We start from the raw sequence: 15,762 nt of genomic DNA on the forward strand, positions 1-15,762 counted from the left end.
GAGTGGATGATGGAAAAGGCTTGCTATTGCTAAACCTATTTCTTCCACCATTATTAAAGCCTTGTTGAGACTTTTGTTGATCCTTCCATGAGAAATTTGGATGATTTCTCCATGAGGGATTATAGGTGTTTCCATAGGGTTCACCCATGTAATTCACCTATGCTATTGCAGGGTTCTCAGGATCATAAGCTTCTTCTTCAAAAGATGCCTCTTTAGTACTATTAGAAGTAGCTTGCAATCCATTCAGACTCTGAGAAATCATATTGACTTGCTGAGTCAATATTTTATTCTGAGCCAATATGGCATTCAGAGCATCAATTTCAAAAACTCCCTTCCTCTGAGGCGTCCCATTGCTCACAGGATTCCTTTCAGAAGTGTACATGAACTGGTTGTTTGCAACCATGTCAATGAGTTCCTGAGCTTCTGCAGGCGTTTTCTTTAGGTGAATGGATCCACCTGCAGAATGGTCCAATGACATCTTTGATAATTCAGACAGACCATCATAGAATATATCTAGGATGGTCCATTCTAAAAGCATGTCAGAAGGACACTTTTTGGTCAATTGCTTATATCTCTCCCAAGCTTCATAGAGGGATTCACCTTCTTTCTGTTTAAAGGTTTGAACATCCACTCTAAGCTTGCTAAGCTTCTGAGGAGGAAAGAACTTGGCTAAGAAAGCCGTGACCAGCTTATCCCAAGAGTTCAGGTTGTCTTTAGGTTGAGAGTCTAACCATATTCTAGCTCTGTCTCTTACAGCAAATAGGAAAAGCATAAGCCTGTAGACCTCGGGATCAACCCCATTGGTCTTAACAGTATCACAGATCTGTAAGAATTCAGTTAAGAACTGAAAAGGATCTTCTGATGGAAGTCCATGAAACTTGCAGTTCTGTTGCATCAGAGAAACTAATTGAGGCTTTAGCTCAAAATTGTTTGCTCCAATGGTAGGGATTGAGATGCTTTTTCCATGTAAATTAGAATTTGGTGCAGTAAAGTCACCAAGCATCTTCGTTGCATTGTTATTATTTTTGACCATGTCTCCTTCTTTTTCGAAAATTTCTGTCAGATTTTCTCCAGAGAGTTGTGCTTTAGCTTCCCTTAGCTTCCTCTTCAGAGTCCTTTCAGGTTCAGGATCAGCTTCAACGAGAATGTTCTTATCCTTGTTCCTGCTCATATGAAAAAGAAGAGAACACAAAAGAAAATATGGAATCCTCTATGTCACAGTATAGAGATTCCTTATGTAAGTATAAGAAGAGAAGAATAGAAGAAGGAAAAGATAAAAATTTGAACACAGAGGAGAAGAGTGGGTTCGAATTTTTGAGTAGAAGAGAAGTGTTAGTAGATAAATAAATAAATAGAAGGGGGTGAGAGAGAGAAGAATTTGAAAATTAAATAAAATAAAATAAGAATATTTTTGTTTTTGTTTTTAATTTAAAATTAAAGTTAAAATTCGAAAATATGAAAAGGAATAAAATTAAGATTAAAATTTAAAATAATTAGTTAATGAAAAGAAATTTTGAAAAAGAGGTTAGTGATTTTCGAAAATTAGAGAGAGAAAATTAGTTAGGTAGTTTTGAAAAAGATAAGAATCAAACAAAAAGATAAGATTAATTGAAAAAAGATTTGAAAATCAATTTTGAAAAGATAAGAAGTTAGAAAAGATTTGGAAATTGATTTTGAAGAAGATGTGATTGAAATTTATTTTGAAAAGGATTTGAAAAAGAAATTTAAAAAAGATTTGATTTTGAAAATTAAAGTTGATTACTTGACTAACAAGAAACAAAAAGATATGATTTTAAGATTTAAAGATTGAACCTTTCTTACTAGGCAAGTAACAAACTTAAAATTTTTGAATCAATCACATTAATTGTTAGCATTAATTTCGAAAATATGAAATAGAAATAAGAAAAATATTTTGAAAATAAATTTTGAAAATTTCGAAATTATGAAAGAAAAGATGAAAAAGATTTGATTTTTGAAAAAAAAGAATTGAAAAAGATAAAATTTTTAAATTGAAAATTTGATTTGACTCATAAGAAACAACTAAATTTTAAAAAGTTTTGAAAAAGTCAAGTCAAATTTTCGAAAATTTATGAGAAAATGAGGGAAAGATATTTTTTTTTATTTTTAAATTTTTAATGAAGAAAGAGAAAAACAACCCAAAGACTCAAAACATGAAAATTATGAATCAAAACACATGATGCATGCAAGAACACTTTGAATGTCAAGATGAACACCAAGAACACTTTGAATGTCAAGATGAGCACCAAGAACTTATTTTTGAAAATTTTTAAGAAAAGAAAAACATGCAAGACACCAAACTTAGAAATTTTCAAACTTTAGACACTAACAAATTGAAAATGCAGATGAAAAACAAGAAAAGACACAAAACATAAAAATGCAAAGATCAAAAAACCAAATCATCAAGAACAACTTGAAGATTATGAAGAACACCATGCATGAGTTTTCGAAAATTTTAATGAAATTAAAAAGATGCAATTGACACCAAACTTAAAAATTGCCACTAGACTCAAACAAGAAACATAAAATATTTTTGATTTTATGATTTTATTAATTTTTTTTGGATTATTCGAAAATTAATTGGAAAAAGAAAATTAAGGATTTCAAAATTTTTAATGAGAATTCTAGGAATCATTCAATGTTAGTCTAAAGCTCCGGTCCAGGAATTAGACATGGCTCACTAGCCAGCCAAGCTTTCAGCGAAAGTTCCGATCCAAAACACTAGACATGGCCAATGGCCAGCCAAGCTTCAGCAGATACAAATCAGGCATATAACAGCTGATTAGATGAGAGTCCAAGGACTCTTGCCATGATAAGTGGAAGCCTCAGTCCAAAAATTTAGACATGGCTTGATAGCCAGCCAGGCTTCAACAGATCATGAAGAAACTCTAGAATTCATTCTTAAAAATTCTGAAGTCATAGAATAATTTAATTTCTAAATATAAATTTATTTTGAAAATTTTTTTGAAAATAAAAATAAAAATAATAAAAACAAAAAGCTTAAAATTAAAATGAAATTTACCTAATCTGAGCAACAAGATGAACCGTTAGTTGTCCAAACTCGAACAATCCCCGGCAACGGCGCCAAAAACTTTGTGTACGAAATTGTGATCGTTCATTCCTTGGTAACGGCGCCAAAAACTTAATACGCACGTTCATAATTTTAGTTCTTTGTCACAACTTCGCACAACTAACCAGCAAGTGCACTGGGTCGTCCAAGTAATAAACCTTACGTGAGTAAGGGTCGATCCCACGGAGATTGTTGGCTTGAAGCAAGCTATGGTCACCTTGTAAATCTCAGTTAGGCGGATTCAAATGGTTATAGAGTTTTAATAATTAAAAGATAAATATAACGTAAAATAAAGATAGAGATACTTATCTAACTCATTGGTGAGAATTTCAGATAAGTGTATGGAGATGCTTTTGTTCCTTCTGAATCTCTGCTTTCCTACTGTCTTCATCCAATCCTTCATACTCCTTTCTATGGCAAGCTGTATGTTGGGCATCACCGTTGTCAATGGCTACATCCTGTCCTCTCAGTGAAAATGGTCCAAATGCGCTGTCACCGCACGGCTAATCATCTGTCGGTTCTCGATCATGCTGGAATAGGATTCAATAATTCTTTTGTGTTTGTCACTACGCCCAGCACTCGCGAGTTTGAAGCTTGTCACAGCCATCCCTTCCCAGATCCTACTCGTAATACCACAGACAAGGTTTAGACTTTCCGGGTCTCAAGAATGGCCGCCAATAATTCTAGCCTATACCACAAAGACTCTGATCTCACGATCAGGAGGCTAAGAGATATGCATTCAAGCTTGCTTTCATGTAGAACGGAAGTGTTTGTCAGGCACGCGTTCATAAGTGAGAATGATGATGAGCGTCACATAATCATCACATTCATCATGTTCTTGTATGCGAATGAATATCTTAGAGAAGAAATAGGCTTGAATTGAATAGAAAAACAATAGTACTTTGCATTAATTCATGAGGAACAGCAGAGCTCCACACCTTAATCTATGGTGTGTAGAAACTCCACCATTGAAAATATATAAGTGAAAATAGGGTAGACATGGCCGAGTGGCCAGCCCCCCATGGAGGTCTAGAGATCTAAAATGATCAAAAGATGATCCAAAGATAATAGTAAAAAGTCCTATTTATACTAAACTAGTTACTATAGGGTTACAGAAATAAGTAAATGATGCAGAAATCCACTTCCAGGGCCCATTTGGTGTGTGCTTGGGCTGAGCATTGAAGTTTTCACGTGTAAAGGTCTTCCTTGGAGTTAAACGCCAGTTTGTAACCTGTTTCTGGTGTTTAACTCTGCTTTGCAACCTGTTTCTGGCGTTTAACTTCAGAATAGGGCAGAAAGCTGGCGTTGAACGCCAGTTTGCGTCGTCTAAACTCGAGAAAAGTATGGACTATTATATATTGCTGAAAAGCTCTAGATGTCTACTTTCCAACGCAATTGAGAGCGCACCATTTGGACTCCTGTAGCTCCAGAAAATCCACTTTGAGTGCAAAGAGGTCAGAATCCAACAGCATCTGCAGTCCTTCTTCAGCCTCTGAATAAGATTTTTGCTCAGGTCCCTCAATTTCAGCCAGAAAATATCTGAAATCACAGAAAAATACACAAACTCATAGTAAAGTCCAGAAATGTGGTTTTTATTTAAAAACTAATAAAAATATATTAAAACTAACTAAATCATACTAAAACCTATGTAAAAACAATGCCAAAAAGCGTATAAATTATCCGCTCATCAACCCTGCCATGCTATTAAAGCCCAGGCAATGGTTAATTTCTTGGCCGAAGTGGCTAGCAAAACTTTCGAGTCCTTGAGCACACGGTAGAAGTTCCATGTTGACAGAGCATCCAACCAAGCGTTCGGTGGGACAGAGATCATATTAGAAAGTGATGGTGGCGGAAATTGACCAGTTAAGAAATTAATAAACAAAATGCGTTGCAAGTACAGTTCTCAACCAGCTAAGATCTGCCTTCTCAATTTAAAAAGGGTTGTCACAAAAATTAGAATTAAAAATACTGGGAGTATGAGTCCTAGGTCGTCTCCTAACGAGTTGTAGGAAAGAGTGCTAATTTATTAATCAGAAATTTTCCAGAAGGTTTGAGTTGGATAATGAGTAATTAAAATAATTGTAAATTAAAGCAATAAAACTAAGAATTATTATTAATATAAAGAGCCTTGATTGGGTAATTGATTAATTGGAAGTTATATCCTTGTTGGAATCTTCTCAAGTGTAGTGTAAAGAGGTTGTTGTTTTCACTTAGTTAACCCTTACTGAGTAAAGGAAGGTCAAGTGATGGAACTGACTCTTATCCGCAAATCCTAGTCCTTTCCCTGGGGAAGGTCTAGCGTTAGTAGATACAGACTTAGCCAACAATGTCCAATTTAACTAAGCACTTGAGCATTCCAACTCAAGTGTCTCCTCTTAATCAACCCCCATGTCAAGTAGAAAATCTACTCCATTGACATGGAATTAATATTCATAAAAATATAAGAAGACATAATTAAATAAAATAAAATAAAATAAAATAGAGATTTAAAATTAATTAAAAGTAAAAGTAACTCTATGTATTAATAAATCCAAAATGCAACATAATTATTTGAATAGGGTCAATGATCAACTGAAAAGAGTAAAGGAATAAAGAAACAAACTAAAGTAATAACTTCAGCGGAGGTGATGACTTTTCAACATCCAAAATCCAAAGCAAAAGCATAAACTATCAATGTAAAGTAAATCTAGATTCAGATCTAAAACTAAAAGTAATCCTAATATCAATCTATCTCAATATGTGTGGATGCTTATGGGTGTGTATTCATGTGTGTTGAGTCTCTGCATGTTCCCTGGCTTTATTCTGTATTTCTGGGCCGAAAACTGGGTTAAAATGCGGCCTGAAATCGCCCCTAGCGTATTCTGTTATTTCTGCAGATCGCGCAGGTCACGCATACGCGTCGTCCACGCATTCACGTCATTCAGCGATTTTCCTTGTCACGCGTTCGCGTCGTTCACGCGTTCGTGTCATTCGTGCAGACTCCAATTCACGCGTTCGCGTCGCTGCGATTTCCTCATTTTGCGCGCTCGCGTGAGCCATGCGCTCACGTCAGTGTTCGCTGGTCATCTCCTTAGTTTCTTGTGTTCCTTCCATTTTTGCAAGCTTCCTCTCCATTCTCTAAGCCATTCCTGTCCTATGAGGCCTGAAACACTTAACACACGGGTCACGGTATCGAATAGGATAAAGGAAAATTAAAATGTACTAATTAAAGGTTTCTAGGAAGCAAGTTTTCAACCATAAACAATACTAGGAAGGAATTATAAAATCATGCTAATCATATGAATAAGTGGGTAAAGACTTGATAAAAACCACTAAATTAAATACAATATAAATCATAAAATAATAGTTTATCAACCTCCCCACACTTAAATATTAGCATGTCCTCATGCTTAGTTTAAGGAGATAAAATAAATGAGTAGGGGAATGCAAGACTCATGCAATGCAATGCAACCTATATATATAAATGCAACTATATGATTCTTGTCTACTTTGTTAAAAGTAAATAAGTTCTTCAAGACAAACGTAAATTAAATTCCTACTAATTCAAATTATATAGTAAAAACAGGTAAAATTGTAAGAAGACAGCTCATGAAAGCAGGGAACATAGAATTAAGCGTTGAACCCTCACTGATGGTGTATGTGCACTCTAGTCACTCTAGTGTATAGGGTAATCACTCTTTCCTTCTCTAACCATGCTTTCTAAACCTTGTTCTTCACCTAACCAATCAACAATATTTAATGTACTAATACAAAACATCATGAGGTCTTTTTAAGGTTGTAATGGGGCTAAGGTAAGGGTAAGGGTATACATATGGCTAAGTGAGCTATAAATTGAATCTTTGACTAACCTAAGCTCTCATCTAACATACATACACTCTATATAACTCTAGAATCATGCCTAGCTACCCAGAATTCTCACTTTTGCATTACATACTCATGTATTAACTTTTTCTCTTAACTTGTATCACATATGCATTGATTTTTCATTAACTTAACATTGGGGTAATTTTGTCCCCTTATTTAATTACTTAATTATTATTATTATTTTTGGATTTTTTTTAGCATAAAAATAAACATAACATTATCAATGTACATAGATTTTCAATTTCTCTAGTTTCACATGAGTAGGTACCCAAATTCCCATTATTTTATCATGACACATTCCCTTATTAACCAATGTTCCCACAACTTCCCATACTCAATTGATATACACTTTCTATCTTAAGCCAACCAAAGATTCAATTTGGGGTATTACTTGTTTTTCCGCTTAAGGCTAGTAATGTGGTAAAATATAGAACAAATGGGATTAAAAGGATCAAAGTGGCTAACAAAAGTAAATGGAAGGGTAGGCTATTTGGGGTAAGTGAGTTAAAACAATTAATGGCCTCAATCATATGCATACATAGAACACATTAAACATTGGACATATAGGATGGAATAAAATAAAGATTACAATCATAGAGAAGCAAACACACAAGAATAATATTTATGGTTAAATAATGTAACCATGTCATTAGGCTCAAGTCTCACAGGTTGTGTGTTATTAGCTTTTTAAACCATGTTCCAATTACAACATCTAACAAGTTTAACACAAAAATTTTGATTTAAATTAGTGAAATTCATCAAAATTAGGGTCTTAAAAAGAAACTTATTATTTTTCAATCAAGTAGAACATGCATGCAATTAACCTATTTCTAGAAAAGAAAATTTAACTAAATATCCTATTTTATTGGTGTTTTAAGGAAAAGAAGTTACCTCCGGAAGTCAGGTACTGACCGACCTCCCCACACTTAAAGCTTTGCACCGTCCTCGGTGCCATCTGTCAGGAACAAAGGGGGGGCTGGTAGCAGCATCTCCACCATCGGGACCGTCATGGCTCCCTGTGTTGGTAAATAAAGTGGAGTCCGGGGTGTCTGGGTCTTCTTTAGGTGGGTGGTTACCAACAAATAGCTCCTTGAGGTATGTAAATCTGCGCTTGTTACGACGCTCTCTCTGCTTTCCTTTCCGGTCAAGCCGGTCTAGCCTCTCAAGTATCTGATGGAGCAGTTGGTTTGTTGAAGGTTCTTGTGATGTGGAAGAAGAAGGGATATCTTCTGCTGGTTCTGTGCTCCGGTTGATAGTGGCTGCTGGAGGTCTGATATACTTCCCGTTAGGGACGTATTGATCATCTCGTGGAATCATGGCCTTGGTGTCCCCAGCTCTGTAGGAGACTCCAGCTGCTGAAACTAGATCTGAAACCAAGGCGGGAAAAGGTAAGTTGTCCGCAATTTGTACGTGTCCCATGGCATGCCGAATGTGTCTTGGTAAATTGATGTGCTGGTCTGTATGGATACACCAGAGTAAAACAGCCATGTCTACAGTGATGGAGGACTTATGAGTGCTCGGCAAGACGTAATGGAACATGATCTGTGCCCATACTCAAGCCTCCAAGGTGAGTGCTGAAGCCAATATGCCCTTAGGTCGGGAACGATGGTATCCGTAGATCCATATGCTGCCAGGTTGTGCAATAACTCTGAGAACGGCGTCCCAGTTAAATTGGTATGTCTGGTGCTTGAGTGAGGCTTCTTGGAATGCCTCCAATCCTTCTGGAGCAGGGGGAAGATCTAAAGCTCGTTGAATGGCTTTTTCTGTTATAGGGACTTGCTTCTGACGAACATAGACAGACTGCATGGTTGGCATGTGAAAATTGGAGTAGAATTCAACTACTCATGATAGATTAACCTGCCATGGCTGTCTCCGTAGGAATTTCCATTGTGTTCGCTCAATGCGGGGCTCAACAAATTCAGCAATGTTGGTTGGGAGGATAAGAAGGTACTCATTGTTATAATTCCTCTCTGCCAGGATGGGAAACATCTGCTCACAGTAGCGGTTAGTGAACCGCGCAGTGTCCTTTGCTGGAAAGGCTTTCTCTTTTTCATCGACCTTGATGATTCTCTTGGTTCGTTTTGTTGAGGGTTTCACCGCTGTTGAAGATGGCTCAGCCACTAATGTTCTTTTTGTTCCTCTCCTTGCTGGTGGTTTGGGAGTAGCTTTCTCTTTACCTTTCTTGGTGGCCATCCTGAAAAAGGAAAAAGAAAGTAATATGTAAAGCTAAGGGTTCGAGTAAGGGAGCGAATATTATGGGTGATAATCAATGCACGGTAAAGAAGGATGTCGTTAACACACGGTCTAGACTACATGTGAAAAGTTCATCAAAGGTAATATAGCAAGTGCATGTGATGGCAATTAGATGCAAGATGTTTATTGGCATGCCGGCAAAGGCATGAGTAGCATAGATCAAGCATTCAATGTCCAAGTTAGATTACCAACCCTTTCAAACTAACAATCTGTTTGTATTGACAATTATATTTAATCAATAAAATATAAAAGGGTTTTTGTGAAAAACATGCATTAAAGTAGTAGAATAGAAAAATTTAGTGTGCAATGTCATACGGGCTTTTTCACAAATACATAGCATGCATGGTAAAGATATTATGGAAAGTATTAATTTGAACATGCAAGCAACCCTTTAAGAAGTAATATAGTTGTCAAACAATTCCACAATAATTCACAAGCAAAATATAAAAGAAAATAATCACCTAATTAAATTTCTAACACCAATTAAAGGAATAAAAAGAAAAGAAAAGAAAAAGAAGATATAGATAATAAAAGTGAAAATTAGAAGAAGAAGAAAACATAAATAAAAGTAATAATAATGATTGAAAAGTAAAAAGGGAAGAAGAAAAGAAAATAACCTTGATGATGATGTGAAAAATAGAAAGTAAAAAGTAAGAAAGAATAGAGAAGGAAGAAGGAAGAAGAAAGAAATAAGAAGGGAAAATAAAAATTAGGATTTGGGAAGAAAAGATATGATATTTGGCTGATTTGGATAAGCTGTGCGCCGCATGTGATGCGAACGCGTGAGTCACGCAGTCGCGTGGTGTGCGATGTTTTTCAAGTGACGCGGACGCGTGGGTCACGCGGTCGCGTGGTGTGATTTGTGCGATTGGCGCGAGTGCAACCTCCCGTTCGCGCAACTCTCTGTTTCAAACTCATTTTGCCAAGATTTAGGGTGACGCGTTCGTGTGGGTGACGCAATCGCGTGAATGGCCATATTTGCAAAACGACGCGGACGCGTGGAGCACACGTTCGCGTGATAGGGCTGGTGCTTCCAGCATCATTCCAGTCCCACTCCATCAAAACTTGCTGCCATACACCTCTTTTATGTCGATTTTTAGGGGCACGCGTTCGCGTGGGTGACGCGGACGCGTGGGGAAGCTCTTTTTGCAAAATGACGCAGACGCGTCAGCGATGTGGTCACGTAGGCATATTTATGCCTAAGGCATGCCTCCAGCCACGCTGTCGTGTGACTCTCTGCTTCTTTTCTCCTTGTTGCGAAAACACCTATAACGCGGATGCGTCAACGTGCTCTTTTTTTTATGCAGAATGCAAATGCAAATGTAAACTATATGCAGCTATATGCAGAGATTATGAGAAGAGTCATCGTCATAAATGGAAATAAAGTAAAATAAAACTAAGACTGAAACTGAAGGATCATACCATGATGGGTTGTCTCCCACCTAGCACTTTGCTTTTACGTCCTTAAGTTAGACGCTCGTTAGGCTCATTCTGCTTCTGTTGGTGGGTCTTTCAAGAGGAAGATCTCTAGTTCTTTGTTATTCTTCATCTTCTCACCATGATAAAGCTTTAGGCGATGTCCATTGACCTTTAAGAATTTGGAGCTAGAAGGATGACGCAGGTGAAAAACTCCGTATGGCTCTGCTTTTTCTACTCTGTATGGACCTTCCCATCCTAATCTCAGTTTACTTGACATAAGCCTCAGTCTGGAGTTATAAAGAAGAACCAACTCTCCTGGTTTGAATTCTCTTCTTTTTATGTACTTGTCATGGATAGCCTTCATTTTTTCTTTGTATCTCCTGGAGTTGTCATATGCTTCTAGGCGAAGGTTCTCCAGTTCTTCTAGTTACAGTTTTCTTTCATCACCAGCTTTTTCAAGATTCATGTTGCACTCCCTCATAGCCCAGAAAGCCTTGTGTTCCACCTCTACTGGAAGGTGGCAAGCCTTTCCGTATACTAAGCGGAAGGGGCTCATCCCAATGGGTGTCTTGTATGCTGTTCTATATGCCCAAAGTGCATCTTGTAGCCTGGCACTCTAGTCCTTCCTATGAGGTTTTACTATCTTCTCCAGAATACACTTTATCTCTCTGTTAGAGACTTCTGCTTGCCCATTGGTCTGGGAATGGTAAGCTGTGGCTACTTTGTGAATTATCACATGCCTCTTCAGTAATCCTGTTAGTCTCCTGTTACAAAAGTGAGTGCCTTGATCACTCATGATTGCTCGTGGTGATCCAAAGCGGCAAATAATATGGTTTCTAACAAAGGAAACAACAGTGTTAGCATCATCAGTATGGGTAGAAATTGCTTCCACCCATTTAGAAACATAATCTACAACTAACAGTATATAAAAGTAACCATTAGAATTTGGAAATGGACCCATGAAGTCAATACCCCAAACATAAAAAATTTCACAGAAAAGCATAATCTGTTGAGGCATCTCATCCCTTTTGGATATATTACCAAACCTTTGGTAAGGGGAACAAGATTTACAAAATTTAGCAGCATCTTTAAAAAGAGTAGGCCACCAGAATCCACAGTCTAGAATTTTTCTAGCTGTTCTTTGAGGGCCAAAATGTCCTCCACTCTCAGATGAGTGGCAGGCCTCTAAAATGGACTGGAATTCTGATTGAGGCACACACCGTCTAATTACCTGGTCAGCACCACACCTCCATAAATATGGATCATCCCATATATAATATTTGGACTCGCTTTTCAACTTGTCTCTTTGATGCTTAGTGAAATTTGGAGGAAAAGTGTGGCTAACTAGATAATTAGCTACAGGTGCATACCAAGGAATTACTTCAGATACTGCATGTAAGCTATCAAATGGGAAAGTATCATTTATAGGAGTGGAGTCATCCTTAATATGCTCAAGACGACTCAAGTGGTCTGCCACTATATTCTGGTTACCACTCCTATCCTTAATTTCTAAATCAAATTCTTGCAGCAGCAGTATCCAATGTATTAGCCTTGGTTTGGACTTCTTTTTAGCTAATAAATATTTTAAAGCTGCATGGTCTGAGTATACTACTACCTTAGTACCAAGTAAATAGGCTCAGAATTTATCCAGAGCAAAAACAATAGCAAGAAGCTCTTTTTCAGTAGTAGTGTAATTAGATTGAGCAGCATCTAAAGTCTTAGACGCATAAGAAATTACAAAAGGATTCTTACCTTCGTGCTGAGCCAGCGCCGCTCCCACTGCATGGTTGGAAGCATCACACATAATTTCAAATGGCTGGCTCCAGTCTGGTCCTCTCACGATTGGAGCTTGAGTCAGGGAGATCTTCAGCTTATCAAATGCTTGCATGCAATCCTCACTGAACTCAAACTCAATATCTTTCTGCAGCAATCTGGATAAAGGCAATGCTACCTTACTGAAGTTCTTAATGAATCTCCTGTAAAAACCTGCATGGCCAAGGAATGAATGGACTTCCCTCACGGAGGAGGGGTAAGGTAAACTAGAAATAACATCTACCTTTGCTAGATCTACAGAAATACTAGTATTAGACACAACATGTCCTAGAACAATTCCTTGTTTTACCATAAAGTGACATTTCTCAAAATTCAACACAAGGTTTGTACTAACACACCTATCTAATACTCTAGATAAACTATCCAAGCAAAGGCAAAATGAATCACCATATACGCTAAAATCATCCATAAATACTTTCATACAATTCTCAATAAGATCTAAAAAGATACTCATCATGCATCTTTGGAAAGTAGCAGGTGCATTACACAATCCAAAAGGCATTCTTTTATAAGCATACGTTCCAAAGGGACATGTAAAAGTGGTCTTCTCCTGATCTTCAGGAGCTATATGAATTTGAAAATATCCTGTATAACCATCTAGAAAACAATAATGGGATTTACCTGACAGGCGATCAAGTATTTGATCAATGAATGGCAAGGGGTAATGATCCTTGCGAGTGGCTTGGTTGAGACGCCTATAGTCAATGCAAACTCTCCATGAATTCTGCACTCTAGTTATCAGGAGCTCTCCGTGCTCATTCTTTATTGTTGTGACTCCAGACTTCTTGGGCACTACTTGTACTGGACTGACCCATTCACTGTCTGAGATGGGGTAAATGATATCTGCTTTAAGTAGCCTGGTCACTTCCTTCTTGACAACTTCTAAGATGGTGGGATTCAATCTTCTTTGAGGCTGACGGATAGGCCTTGCTCCCTCTTCTAAGAATATTCTGTGCTCACAAACTTAGGGACTGATGCCTACTATATCCGCCAAGCTCCATCCAATTGCTTTCTTATGTTTTCTCAGCACACTGAGCAGTTGCTCTTCTTGTAGAGAGGTGAGTTCCCTTGCAATGATAACTGGGAATTTCTGATTATCCTCAAAGTAAACATACTTGAGGTGTGAAGGAAGGAACTTTAATTCTAATTTATGCTCATAGCTAGGCTCTGGATCATTCGGGGCTAGTGATAATGGCAAAGTGTCCTCATTGTGCCCCACACTTGGACCTTGCTCCATGTGCTTCTCTTCCACTTCTTCTTGGTGAACTTCAGCTACAGTTTCATCAATAATGTCACACTGGAAGATAGAATGATCTTTCAGAGGGTGTTTCATAGCTTCATTTAAACTGAAACTCACTGTTCTACCATCTATCTCAAAGGAGTAAGTTCCTGAGAATGCGTCCAGCTTGAACTTTGAAGTCTTCAGGAATGGTCTTCCCAGCAGGATTGATGATGGTCTACCTGAGTCATTAGGGGGCATTTCCAGGATATAGAAGTCAATAGGAAATGTGAGCCCTTTAATGCTCACTAATATATCTTCAGCAATTCCATCTACTATAATAATACTTTTATCTGCTAACACAAAACGAGCTGCCGACCTTTTTAAGGGAGGGAGCCTCAAAGTATCATATATAGACAATGGCATTATACTAACACACGCTCCTAAATCACACATGCAGTCAGAAAATATTACACCTCCAATGGTACAGTTAACCATGCATGGACTTGGATCACTACATTTTTCAGGTATACCTCCCATTAAAGCAGATATAGAACTACCTAAAGGAATAGTTTTTAATTCATTAATTTTATCTATATGTATGCACGAATTTTTTAGAAACTTTGCGTATTTAGGTACCTGCTGAATGACATCAAAAAGGGGAACAATTACCTCAACCTTTTTGAATATTTCTACCATTTTGGGATCAAGTTCCATCTGCTTTCTGGGCTTCCTTGCAAGTTGTGGAAATGGAATAGGAAGGGCGTTACTTGCAGCCTCTGCATCCTTTGGTGCTTCATTCTGTGGTTGAGCTGCTTCTTTTTCAACTATGTCTTGTACGTCTTCTTCCTCTTCAGCATCTTCCATTTCCACTACATTCTCAGTTGGGGCGTGTTCTGGTAGGCTCAGCTCCTCATGGTTTCTCTCTTGCAGTGTAGTTCCGGACCTCAAAGTAATGGCATTGATGCCACCCTTGGGGTTAGGTAAGGGTTGAGAAAGAATTCCACTGGAGTTTAAAGGTTGGTTAATGGGATTAGGTAATGAATCTATCCTAGAGGCGAGAGCTTGTAAAGTGGCATTCAGACCATTTAAAGTAGAGTTTAGCTGTGTCTGTATATCTTGTTGTCCTTGTGTAAGAGAACGAAGCATCTCGTCATTTGATGAGGAATTAGGATAGGTGATCTGGGGAACTTGTTGTTGGTTATGCTGGGACCCTTGAGATTGTCTTAGGTGAGGTGCTCTGTAAGGTTAATTCTGATTCTGCTGTATGTTGTTGTTATTCTACCTTTGATTTCCATTGTTATCTCTGCCTCCTCTGTTATAGTTGTCCCTCCAACCTTGGTTGGAGTTGTCTTGCCATCCTTGGTTTTAGTTTCCACCTTGATTTTAGTTGCCACCTTGTTGATTATATCCTTGATTTGGGCGGTCATAGAAGTTATGAGTGGCTGCCACAGTGTTGTCTTCCTGTTGGAGCTGCGAACATTCATCAGTAAAATGACTATAATCAGCACAGATCCCGCATACTCTTTGTGGAACCAACTGTTGGCTTTGTTGTGGTGGGGAAGGCTAAGCTTTATGTGCTTGTTGTTGATTTAACTGCATCTGTTTCAGTAGGTTGGTCATTTCACATATACTCTGTGTAAGAGCAGTAGTTTCAACGCTAGAGGAGATCTCTGCAACAGCTTTTGAGTGGCTGCGCCTCTGCCTGTGATTTCTAGTGGACTCAGCTAAGTCGCTGATCAGTTGCCATGCTTCATCTGCGGTCCTGTACTTTTTCATAGAACCATTACTAGCACCATCCAGTGTAGTCTTATCCTGTGGGTTCATGCCTTGAGTGAAGTAGCTGATCAATACTAGTCTATCAATCATGTGATGGAGGCATGCATCTAGAAGGTTCTTAAAATGCTCCCAGTACTCATAGAGAGTCTTCGATTCACCTTGAACAATGCAGGAGATTTCTTTTCTCAATCTATCTGTAACTTCAGCTGGAAAATATATTTCCAAAAATTCTCTCCTGAGCATATCCCAGTTGGTAACAGTCGCTTTAGGTTGAGTGTAGTACCATTCTCTCGCCTTTCCTTCAAGA

At 37.9% G+C, this 15,762-nt stretch overlaps 1 non-coding gene across 1 annotated transcript; it reads left to right on the forward strand.

Annotated features, from left to right (window-relative positions):
* Positions 1-532: 532 nt before the first annotated feature.
* LOC148563679 (small nucleolar RNA R71) lies at positions 533-640 on the forward strand. Its single transcript, XR_015885366.1, has one exon. It is a non-coding gene; the product is annotated as a small nucleolar RNA R71 (small nucleolar RNA).
* The last annotated feature ends 15,122 nt before the right edge of the window (positions 641-15,762 follow it).

The sequence above is a fragment of the Arachis ipaensis genome, chromosome B5 (assembly GCF_059453495.1).
Source record: "Arachis ipaensis isolate K30076 ecotype BB chromosome B5, ASM5945349v1, whole genome shotgun sequence".
In the NCBI taxonomy this organism is placed as follows: Eukaryota; Viridiplantae; Streptophyta; class Magnoliopsida; order Fabales; family Fabaceae; genus Arachis; species Arachis ipaensis.